The sequence below is a fragment of the Heliconius melpomene genome, chromosome 17 (assembly GCF_056956725.1).
Source record: "Heliconius melpomene rosina isolate 202511_hmr_F chromosome 17, ASM5695672v1, whole genome shotgun sequence".
Taxonomy (NCBI): domain Eukaryota; kingdom Metazoa; phylum Arthropoda; class Insecta; order Lepidoptera; family Nymphalidae; genus Heliconius; species Heliconius melpomene.
The window spans coordinates 5,397,001-5,409,948 of NC_140405.1; the positions used below are offsets into that span (position 1 = coordinate 5,397,001).

General features: G+C 31.1%; 1 long non-coding RNA gene across 1 annotated transcript; it reads right to left on the reverse strand.

Annotated features, from left to right (window-relative positions):
• Nucleotides 1-2,249: 2,249 nt before the first annotated feature.
• On the reverse strand, nucleotides 2,250-3,345 carry LOC146529975 (uncharacterized). Its single transcript, XR_014878886.1, has 3 exons — nucleotides 3,079-3,345; nucleotides 2,459-2,524; nucleotides 2,250-2,319 (listed from the first exon to the last, which is right to left on the reverse strand). It is a non-coding gene; the product is annotated as an uncharacterized LOC146529975 (long non-coding RNA).
• Nucleotides 3,346-12,948: the final 9,603 nt, after the last annotated feature.

Here is a 12,948-nt window from a genome sequence, read left to right on the forward strand (position 1 = left end):
AGCCTAATTTTAACCATTTCTTTTTTGTTTTTTTATTATATATATCTGTGGTGCAATATATATATTTTTTTAAAATCATGAAAATATTAATTTTCCTATTATTATAATTAATAATTTAGCTTCTAAGATAAGACTAAGAAAGTCTTTTCTTAGAGCTAACAGAACAAGTTCTTTGAGTATCTATGTAATAAAACACTTACGTCTTTAAAGGCTTCAACTATTCCCAAAGGCACGTCAACGAACATCCTTCCGAGACTTGCCAGTGCCTGGAAGTTTAGATTCTTATAATTGATTTTTCCAATCCTTCTTACTGCAATTATGTTCTATATCTAAGTGGGTATGTTTCACAAATTTTTTTAGTAACATTTGTTCCCAAATTGTCTTAATGGGAACGGCCAGTTTTAACACTAGGTTCTCAGAATTTCTCTGCCTATGCTTCTAAGTGCGGGATATATTTTTCTATTTTCTGCATATTTTTTCTATTCTATTCGGTTATCTTAATCTATCTCCAAAATTATGTTTTTTATGGAATTTAGTGGTGCGCTTAAATATGATATAATATAAGTGTAATAAAGTCTATAGACGGAACGACGGAAAACAAAGTGATCCTGTATGAGTTTCGCTTTTAAATTTTGATTTACGAAGCCCTAAAAAGTATTTTCCTCTCCTAACTGAGGAAGGACATTTTAAAAATTGGTAGGTACTTTAAAAAGAGCTTAACAGAAATATGAAATAATTTTTTCGATAAATTCCACTCAATCACTCACTCCACTAGGCTTCACTTCCTTCGGGGTTGGCTCGGTGGTACCGTTATCCGCACATATCACTACGGCAAACAGACTGATTACAATAAGCAGTATGGAGTTGAGGCAGGCCATATTGACTGAGCACTACTGTTCTGTAGTTTGCTCTTTTAAATCAACAGCTCGCTTAGGTATATGGGGTAGCCTTGTGGTGGCAACTGTAAGAATGCCATTGTATTCAGTTTTTGTTTTTTTAGTGCAAAATGTATTTGTTTTTCTATTTTAAATACTAAATATGTATATTTTATATAGAATTTATATTTGGTATACTTTTTTAGGGTTCCGTACCTTTTAAGAAAAACAGTGTCTGTCTGTCTGTCAAGAGCCTTTATCTCAGGAACGCTTCGATATATCGTGTCGAAATTCAAACCATATACTTAGATATACAGCCCCGTGATTTACTAAATAAAAACGTATTTCTACATTTACTTATAAAAAAGATATGGCCGTTTATATCGCAAAAACGCGTATTTTCACATTACAAAGTGAATCAAAATGAATAGGGTAGGTTAGGTTAGGTTAACCTATAATTATTAAATTATAAAATTTAGCAGCTAGTATCTACAGGTACTAGTTCGAAAAAAAAAACTAAAAACTTTAAAGGGGAGGGGAAGTCAAAATTTGGTATTAAAGCCGCTAGTTCAACCAAATCAGATGAAAGGGCTCTGGTTTAGCTAAGCCGGAATTTCGGAAAAAGTTCGAGTCGTCCAATTTTTGTACGGAACCCTGGGTGAGCCCAACTCGCGCTTGTCCTGTTTTTTAAATTACATAGTACCTAAGTAAGCTTTGGATGATATAAAAAAAATGTTTGCATTTTCGTATATACGAAACAAAAGTAGAATTTTGTACTGTGTCAGTGACGATGTTACTAACAAGAAATTGCTTGAAAAGATGCTAGACTAGAGTATAAAATGCTTGAGGAAGCAAAGAGCTTCGATAGTTTTAAGTAATCAGCATAATTTAAGATACAATGTGACAATGTTCTTCCTAGACCCAATAAAATAATCTGGATAGTTTTGTGGGGGGAAATCACCACTTACTATAAGGTAGTTAATGAACTTAGACAAAGATATGTCTAATTTTTCACGCATATAGTAAAAAGTGAACCTGGGACACTCCGTTCTCTACTTTCCGCCGAATTTTCGTGACATTGCGTGTTAACTGGCAAAACTCTCTGACAAGCTTTGTCGTGTTATCAGAGCGAGGAATCGATTTTTTTTTCAGTCGAGTTACAACAGTCATGCTTACAGTCAAATACTGTGTCACTGTGTGTGTGTGTGTTTTATAATATTCAAAAAAAAATGCTGATTTTTTTTTTGTGATATTTAACTAGAGAATCTAGGATTTATCTATTATCATTAGGTCGTTATAACGTTGAACTTGATGATAGCTAAAATATTTACAGAAATAAAACAAGTTTATTAGTTTTTAATATTTTATTGTAAAGTCGATAAGTTTATTTTGTTGTTTTTGTCTGGTGTTATTTCCTTAGCAGGTTCATGAAAGCCGTAGAGGTCTGGAAAAATCATTTGTGTAATTAAAATAGTAAATAAAAATATTTATTATCCGTGCAATAAAAATATTTTCTTAAAAATTTTTGCTTACTTTAACTGTTTTAATTTTTATATTTTATCTAATTTATTAATTACACTCACATCTATACATGTAGCGAATATAGCTTTTGGAATATCGGCCGCTGCTTTAAATAACTCTCCAAAGAACTGAAAAATATACAATTTAATAATTAATTACTGTTATTAATAGTTTATTGTTAATCTACGACAATAATAATATATAAATTTCAATAAATATTTCATTAGTTTAAAATTCGGGGATCAAACCCACAACCAATCGCATTTACAGTCACATTTTGTGGCCCTGCGCCATGACTGGCCTGTTTATTATTATAAAAAAGTTATTATACAATATGAATATCTTAATGACGCAAGTCTCTGTCTGTTTTAGGGAGAGGCAATTTTTATCTTTTACACGTTATATCGCAAATAAGTTGAAAACAGAGAAAACAGTGATTAGATTTAATATTCTTATTTTAAAAAAATATATCAATAAACATATTTTATTTGTGCCTATCGTGATGCATTGGACAGATTCGATTCCCACTTGGTGCAACGTACTATTTTCATCTCCCCACTCTGACAAGTTAAAAAGCGGCAGAAGTTACTTAACACAAATTGCTCTGGGGAGAAATATTTATCACTATAAATGCCTGGCCTGCTTGAGCCTTGCGGGATAAAGCGGGATAAAGTAAACTTACACTAGTTTGAGGAGCAGCTGTGGGCTTAGCAGTAGTGGACGATGTGGTAACAGAAGATTCAGTGGTCGTTGCGTTTTTGTCAGCGCACAAAACCAGCACAGCTAACGTTATGATGACAAGTGAACATAGCAAAAAGCGAGCCATGTTTCTTTAGCTTCGAACTACGGACAGCCATGACAATATCTTTCTTATATACAGAAATCTTGATAGCCGGAACGGCCTTACTGTATTTTCTGCATAATGTTATGAGGCATGTTTTGGTTTCGGTTGGTACAAATATAAATATTTTGTTGTTTTAAGCAAACTTTAGTGGGATTATGATGAAATATGTACAAATGTGTTAAGTGATAAATAAGTTATTAATTAATATATATCGATAATAAATAAGCTTTTTTTAAATATTATTTACATTTAAAATATATTTTGCTTTAATTCCAATTATAATAGGTACGTCACACGATAACCACTAAATGAGGATTTTAGGTTTTGTGTAAAATTGCATTTATATACAGTACGAATACAGTATTAATATTTGTAGCAATATTATCAATCGTACTTTAAATAGTAATAAATGTTATTTTTAATATAATATATAAAAAGCCTAGATAAATAATCTAAGAACCGAATTTATAAGCCCTTTTGGATGGAGCTTTTGAAATAAAAATCGCTGTAAAGAAATCCTATAGGCTTTTACGATTTTTTAAAATAATACATTAATCTTAATCAATTTAAATATGTTTAAAAATATGTATATAAAATAAGCTATAATATACTTCTTGAAAGTTATTCTTAGACAGCCTCAAATAGTTTTTGAGGTTTAAACAGAAAAAATATGTATATTATTTCCTGACAGTTTTACGTAACAGTCTTAACTCTAGGTGGAGCTAAAAAAATGTGATGTTATTATTCGTATATTATTTATTATGGTTAACTAACGTAATATAAATATCTAAAAATATTCTTAAACAGTCCAAATTGTAAAATGAGATGTTAATATATTTTCATTTGGTTGTCTATATTAAAACAAATATGACAATTATTCTTTGTTGAGTGGACCAGAAAAATTAAATCTTCAAAAGGACGACAAGAAGGTCTATACTAACTAAATACACTTCAGGTCGTAGTTAATGTCTCTACGAGTAAATACTTCACAGTCTAATTAAGATTGGCAGGTTTGTTTCGACAGTTTTCCCTCGTTATGTTTATTTTACTGAAGTTAAGAGTGGTCAAATGAAAACTTATGTTATCTCGAGTTTGTAAAGTCATTATTAGTGTACTCGGTATATGAAGGTTATATTTGTAAAGACTACTAGATGGTTTCTTTTAAAAGATCCTATCTTTTGAAAGAGGCCATCTCTAGTATGCAAGATGTAGACTATATTAAATGTTTATAATATACCCACATAGAAACTAGTATTTACCAGGACAAAGGTATCTACTATCTGGCTTTCTGTGAGGAAAATCTTCCTTGTTGTCTGGAAAACTAATTTCTTTAAAAGGATGCAGATGCGAGCAACTTGTGTGGCCTTGTACTTTTGTAAACTATGTAAATTTTATATTCTAACTTATACTAGTGTTCTCTTCAAAAATTGAAAGAGCAAATTTTTTTTAACTTTGTTTTAAAATAATGTATCTTTAATATATTTAGATGGAATAAACTTAATAGCAGGTTCCCCTTACCAACCCTGTGCGGGAAAAAGCATGAAGATGTATTATATTAAAAAAAAATTGCTTTAAAGAATCTACTTACTCCTTATTACATTAAAACCATTTTATATTCAAATATACTCTGATTACACTATTGAACGTAATAAGCGTCTTTGAGAAATAATATTTTTGAAAGTATGCCAAAATGTAGGTAAACGTTGTCACTAAAACTTGGAAAGCTGACAAGACCTTACCAACAAAGAATGCATTTGCACCTAGAATCAGCAAGTATGTGGAAAACTAGATCCTTCAATACAATTTTTCGTAAGCTTATATCTTAATGTGCCTAATACTTCAAAGTTTTTACTATTTAGACAAAAACTATAGGCAGGCAAGGAGATGAAAAATTATTAATACAATCTATCATAAATTTCTTTTCTGTCTGTTTGTATATGTATACATTTGTACAGGTATCGTACGAATTACAGTTGAACTCTCCATTCTCCACTTTCCGCCTAGTTTTCTTCTTACCAGAGCGAGGACCTAAAAATAAATCATATCCCCGATTGGGAATAGACCCCACAACCATCGCGTTTACATTCAAACCCTGTACCGCTGCAGGATATTTGGGTATCGTATTCTCGCATCTCTCTCTCTCTCGGAGTATTTAGAAATTTTGAAAATCTTTTTATGAAATATTTTGAAATATTTCATATAATATTGTGAAAATACATTGAAATATTTCAAATATTAATTTAAGAAAACGGCAATAGTTTCTTAATTATGAAATATTTCAATTTTGTATTTTCCATTGTGCCAGTGAAGTTTATCGACGCCTCTAAGAGCGTAACACAATTTGTGCTGTCGAGTCCAGGGCGCTCGGGGAAGTCGTCTTATCCCTTCACGTAGAAAATTAAATGTCTCACGGCAACATCCGCGACTCGGTGTTGGTTTTTGGCAGTTGATCTATTGTCTACCCACCGGTGATTACTGTTCGCTGAACACAATCATTGTTTTCTTGAAAATATAATCTACTTTATTGTTATTTTTTTCAAATTATCAGAGTTTTTCTAACAATTATATACATTAAATCAATTGATTTTATTTGTTTAGAATAGTGTCGGTTCCTTTGATCTTCTCCAAGCATTATTTCCTTTAGTGGATGCCTAAACAATGAGATAAAGAGTGAATGAGATATTAGAGAACGATGAACATTTACTAGGTTATTTTTTAGCGTCACACACTAACCCGATACATAGCAGGATAGGCACAGGGTACCTAGTATTAAAACACTCCTTTTCTATTAAGACACTTCCGTTGCCTCATTTACGGCTGAATTTTGGAGGCATTGTGTGTTGAGCGGCGGAACTCAACACCGCGCTTTCCCTCGACACCAGAGCGATGAAATGAAAATATTAAATATTGCATCTATTTTTACTAGGTTTTCCCTAATAAAAAGTTTACTTTAAGTTCATTTTACTTTTGCCAAACCTAGTATAGGATATCATAACAAAAATACGTTGAAATAAATGTTATTTTACTTATGTTAGGTAATTACTTTGAATCAAGCAGCACAGAGAGACAAATACTGATTAATTGTAAATTAATTAGTTTGGCGAAGTGCCACTTAGAGCTATCATCAGAGTAATGAAAAGGTATGTTATTTTAAATTGGTCAGAGACAGAGAGAACGATACTAGATGAGACGATGTCTTAAGTAAAACTTATAATTATCATCTACATTTTAAATTGCTTAAAACTACTTTAAAGTTAAAATTCTGGGTTTTTCTGCATAATATAGCAGGAAAAGAGAACCCAGTGTTAAGACAATATGTTCATGCGCTTTCCAACAAAATGCAGACACTGCAGATGACGCACGGGGCTCAACGCCGCGCTATGTTTTGCTAAAACGGACATAAAAAATATTACTCGAAAATTGAACCCACAACTATCGCATTTATAATCTAGATACTGTAATATATAAAAGAAAACAATAATATAGGTTAAGAATACGTGCCACGTAGAGCATATGGAAAAATCCATGAAAGAAATATAAAAAAAATTGCGAATCTCTATTAAAGCATAATTTCCTTTATTTGGGTTCACTCAAGTCCCGTTCGGGCTATGATGCACTGCGCAGCCTGTATTTGCATAAAAGCGTGCATTAACCGCCGCTTCGGCAAATAAAAATCAATAGCCTCCGCCTATGTACAAACTATATTACTATTATTATCAAGTTAACAGCCTCATTGTTAGATTTTATCTATTTAATTAAGTATTTCAGTTAAGTATTCATATTAAATATGGCTTAATAAACGTTTAATTAAGCTGTTATGTTGTTTCTGATATTAAATTACGGTTTATAATTTCAATATGTTACATTATTTTCAAGGAAATACTAACTTGGTGTGTTATCAAAAATAAAAATAATACAAGGGACTAACTAAAATAACTTTTTCAAAATGAAAAAGAAAAAAGGAATCTAATAATATAACATATATATAATAAGTATTGAATGAATTGTCTTTACGAAAAAATCATTGGTTATTACAATTATCATACATATTATTTTTGTATTCTTAGGGTCGAATAGCACTTTAAAAATGTTAAAAATATTTAATTAGTAGCTTTCACTTTTGTCAAATGATCATTCTTACCATTATTCTTTGGGTAGCGAAATTGTATGAATATGTATGAAATGTGCATAAATGTCTCTGGAGATGTTAATGACGTAAATAATTAGCGTAAAAGAATTTCGACATAAAAAAATATATTACATAATTTGATTCAAAATGTTTAAATTACTTAAAATATTTTATTTAATTAATATTTTTTTATCTATCATTTTCCCTAGATACCCAGTAATAGAGAAAGAATATACTCAAATATATTTAGCTCTTTTATTTATATATTCTTTTTACTCATACTTCCTTTCAAAACCCATATTGTTTATCTAAAATTTGCGCAATAAAAGCAAAAGCCTGAAATTAGTTGTGTAAATTTATAGAATGCCTATTTGGATGTATTCCAAATAGCATTTCTCCCGGCGATCTTTAGTTTCTACCTCGTTTTCTACCATTATATATTTAATAGAATATCACGAATAAGTATAAAAAATATTTTCATATATTAATTTTCCTATAAGTTTTCAGTATATAATTGATATGAACTTTACTATGAAAATAAGAATTCAGTGTTCTTTCAGTTATTTTTACGGATGCACTCAATAACGGTAGAGCCACACTCTATCATGCTCACTGAGATATGGAGGTGAGCTAAAGCGTCCCCGTCGAAACAACTGCTTTGTATCAACACTGTTGATATTTATTATACTGCAGCTAGTGACAACTTTTATTTTTATTCTGTTAAGCATTTCTCTTTTTTCTTTAAATAGATAAAATGTTTTCATATTATAGACTACATTTAAATTTTTATTCCCTTATGTAGCAAAGTAGGGAGAGAGTCTAGTGTTATGACACTCACTGGAGTGTAAAAATGATAGATAAACGAAATTTGGAGCTCCTACCACTCAACACGCAATGGCTCTAGAATTCGGCGGAAAGTGGAAAGTGTCCAAATTTCGTTTATCTTTCGTTTCGTTTCATTTTTTCATTTTCTTTTTCTATGTTTTCATTTCTTCGTTCAAGTGGCGTGGCAAACCTGGATAGAAATGAAAATATTAAATATTTTATTTCCTCGAGTGGGAATCGAACTTTGTCGCAGTCACACGCTTGTGCTCCTGTGCCACTAACAGCTTCAGCAGTAATATAAAGATTTTTTTTATATTAAATTATGTAAGCATCAATGAATACTTTTATAAATTTTCTTGTATAACTTAATAGCATCTTTTCTGTAAAAGATAGCAGAATTCCGATAGCAATCACGCATCTTTAGAGCTCGAAGTATTTAGTACAGGAAATTGAGCTTCTACGAACAACGGAAAACTGTTAAGTATCTGTTCTTATCTGTTCTTTGCACTTCAATAAAATGTTAAGTTTAATATAATAAAAAAAATATTAACTTTACAAATCTCAAAGTTACTTTGAGCTTTCTGTAAGTTCTCGATTATTGAAAACTTTTATTTGATAAGAACCTATGAAGTTAAAGTTATTATTTTTACATACCCTCAAAACAAATTATAAACATGTGAACTAACATTGTATAAAATGTTGCTTTTATCAATAATTTTAAAGATGATATAAGAAAATATTTAAATTAGTTTAATAAACTCATGTAATAAATTCATCTAAAAATGTTGTAAATAAATTGAAAACAGCAGGAATTTCATTATTCAATGTTTAAATCAATAACAAAATCATTTTCATAGAGTAAGTGCTACTTGAAACTGAATGTAGCTATTGATACGAACTGACGGGCAATTTACTGCTAGTAAAAGAGTAATTCCAATACGGTGCTAGTACGATATGTACCGGCTAAAGTTTTATATTTAGTTTTACATAGTTAAAATGTTTTGTTTATATATAACTTAGGTTCTGTATAAATATAATTTAGGTTTCTTTTATGAAAATTGGGCAATTCTCTGATTATAATGTTATATATGATTTTTTTTGAGGCAACCAGGAAAAACGCGGCGTTGAATTCCGCCACTTAACCTGAAAGGCTTGGACGCCCTCTGTTTCCCACCTTCGTAGTAGTGGAGCAGCAGAGGTGTATTAATGGGAACGGGGTGTCTTATCGTTAGGTTCTTAGGTTCCCTCTGCCCCGCTTAAATTATACTTTTTCAGTTTTTCGATGTATCCCGTAGAAAACAGATAGAGTAAGAGAGATAGGCAGAGATAGAGTTGCATCATCAATTTCGATGCTAACAATATTGATAGCTGCTCTGCACGGAATGTCATTAGAAATTGAGAAGATAGTTCACGAATATCAGGTTGTTATTAAACACAAGCAAGTCAAATTTAAAAAAATATATTAAAAAAGTCATTACCTACAGTAGTAAGAAAAGTAGTAAGTCTTTTATAAAAACTTGTGTAAAACACGTTGTGAGGCTGAGGGCAAGCGGCGGTCATTCCATTAGCGACACACGTGTTGCTATTTACACGCAAACCTCATTATCGCACCTTCATCGGTAAGCTTCTATGTTTCGTGTGAAAAGAAAACCTTACACGTTCTTATATTTAATAATTGGAATAAAATTTGTAGAAATGGTAAACAATTTATTTAAGAAATGCAACAAAAACAATGCACACACAAACGCTTGTATCTTTTAATTAGTAAATTTTAATTTAGTTTCATATCTTTACGCTAACTTGAGATAAATAAACTTGACAGACGAACATACACCAAAGTTATTTTATAAGAGCTCCGTTTTTTCTTTTGAGGTACCGAACTTTAATAACGATAATATGTTTTTATTACGGATATAATAAACAAATGAATATATAATCCTTATCCTAGTTCTTATTTTTATAATTAACATATTAACATATTATATAATATGTAGTCTTTTACATGATGTATCATATTGTTAATAATACTGTTAATGAGTTGTTTCATCACAAAGACTAGATTTCCTAGAAGGCATTCAATCGGCCACTGCACATTGATTGATGTGTAATCGACAATATTAATCCTGTAAATGTATACATACATCTGCATATATCAGCTTCATGCCCCCTGTACCCATGTACCCTGGATACAGCAGGGAGAGGGATTTGATCCCCACTCCAGGAAATGATGTTTTACATCAATATAATGCATACGTTAGAATTTTTGTAAGGATTTTGAATAATTTGCCTATAAAGTAGCTAGCTAATAAGTTGCGAAGCCGTGCGTGGGTCGCTAGAACATTAAAAAAATACTGCCAGGAATTAATACTTACACCTACGCGTAAAAATTTCAGTAGGCGTTTTTACACTTGCAAAAATAACGTTAAATTACAAAAAAATTATATATATACTGCTAACAGACTTTGGTAGTGTTTAAACTACTTTCTATGATGTTATTTTGATAATTTGGATGTAAGTAATGTATAGAATGATATTTAAACTTATTGTAAATTATGTGATATTTGGAAGAAATACACACACTAAATTCAGTCAGTTGAATTCATTAAATGGTGTAACAAGCGTGCCTTTTAAGAAAAAATCACTTCACCAATGTTGTCATATGGAGGATAAATGGAGAAGATTGGAGAATGAGACACTCGAAAAATAAGATATTCATAAAAATACATCAATTATCTATAACAAAATAAATAGATATTTACAAAATGTACTCATTAACATAGAGAAGCTAAGTTCATTTACTATATTTCTAATCTATATCAAGAGTTTCGTCTTTTCGTCTCTCGTCAAAATTACTTATAAGATATTTATATTACTTTAGAGCTACAAACATTATAAGTTAAAAAAACATAGTAAAATTTTCGATAAATTTTATTATGGATGGATTTTGCTAAGTCAATACGTCCCTAAGACCTAGGACAGTAACAGGTGCGTACACAAGGCTTTTATAACTTGGTATTGCATACCAAATATAATAAATTTCGAAGAAGAAAAGATTTTTATTTTTGTTTTCTTTCGTAGCTATATCTATATCATTAGATAATAATAATAATCAGCTTTACGCTGTATCCCTCACACAGCAGGGTAGGCAGAGGGAACCTATTGTTAAGACACTCCGCTCCCCACTCTCTGCCGAATTTTGGAGGCATTGCGTGTTGAGTGGCATAACTCAACGCCGCGCTTTGCCTCGACACCAGAGCGAAGAAATGGAAATTTGTTTTGAAACATCGTTTCAGTACTATATCATGAGATGTCGTTACATCTAAAACATATTCTTTTGACCTTTCAAAATATAAATTTGAACACCTGCGGTTTCGATCGTATGAGACATGTTGTTGGTGTGATTTCGCTTACTTTTCTTTGAAAAAATCCACAAATCTTGTATAGTGTAGTACAAAAATAGAGTATATGGTTTTTATAAAGTTTATGAATTTTTTAACATGTTTTCTCTGTGCCTGTTAAAGGGAATCATTGAAAAATAAATAATATTATAAGTAAACAAAAAAAATCGCTTTTCAATTTAGGTCACTTCATCTAAAATTATTAATGTGACGTAGTAAAAGATACAGTTTTAGCCCGCACAATTTGAAATTATGAAATAACCTTAATCGAGAAATAACGTATAAACTAATTTATGTAAATAAAGCCGTGAATAGAAGATTAGTATATAACAAGCATTACTATTTTTATAATTACAAAAATGATACTAAAATATCATTTTCATATAATAATTATTTTCATAATGTTTTTGACACTCATGTCTGATTTACTTAACACACATAAATTCTGTTAATGTCATAATTGAAATGTTTATTTAATAAAGAGATTTCAATATGTCAATTCGTATACACAAGCCCAGCTTGTTGCGTTGACCTATTTCTAAAAGACCTAATTTTGCTCAATCAATAACATTTTAATTGTAACGTTATTATCAAGTATTAGTTTAACATCCTGGCACTGCGGGGTTGTGTTCGTCTGTTAACCAAACACATACAATACCCCCAATTCTAGCTGAAAGTAGAGCACGGAGTGTCTTGACACTAGGTTCTCCCTGCCTATCCTGCTATGGACACAGCGTGATGCTACATACATAGCTTTATCCCTTGCGGGGTAGACAGAGAAAACAGAGCGCCAAACGATACGGTCTCTACATACCTCTTTCGCCCCGTCTGGAGGGTCCTCATGCTTTTTACGTGACTTCGGGGGGTCCTCATACTTTTTACGTGACCTTCCTCCGGTATCTTTAATACTGTGTTTTCGAAGATCCGAGGTCTCCCCCTACCTCTCTTACCGCCCAATTTTCAATCATAGATCTTTTTTGGCATTCTTTCATCACCCATTCGTTCGACGTGCCCAAACCATCTGAGCACGTTCTTCTTTATTCTCACAGTGACATCCTCGCTTTCAACAGGTTGTAGGAATATTTTTACAAATTTATGTTATCCAATGAAAATTGTCTAGAATTATGATGCTTACAACATAAATAAGTTGTAACAAGTTTATAAGAATTTCAACGAAGCTTGATGAGAACGTATGGCTAAGTGGTCAGACCGCTTGGACCGCTTAGTAGTCAGACTTAAGAATTTTTATATATTTATTTAGTTAATTGTTTAGTTAAACAATATTATCATAATTAAAATGTTATTGAAACTATTCGTTTTGAATTAGGTAACTGACAAAGGCTATATTTAAATATT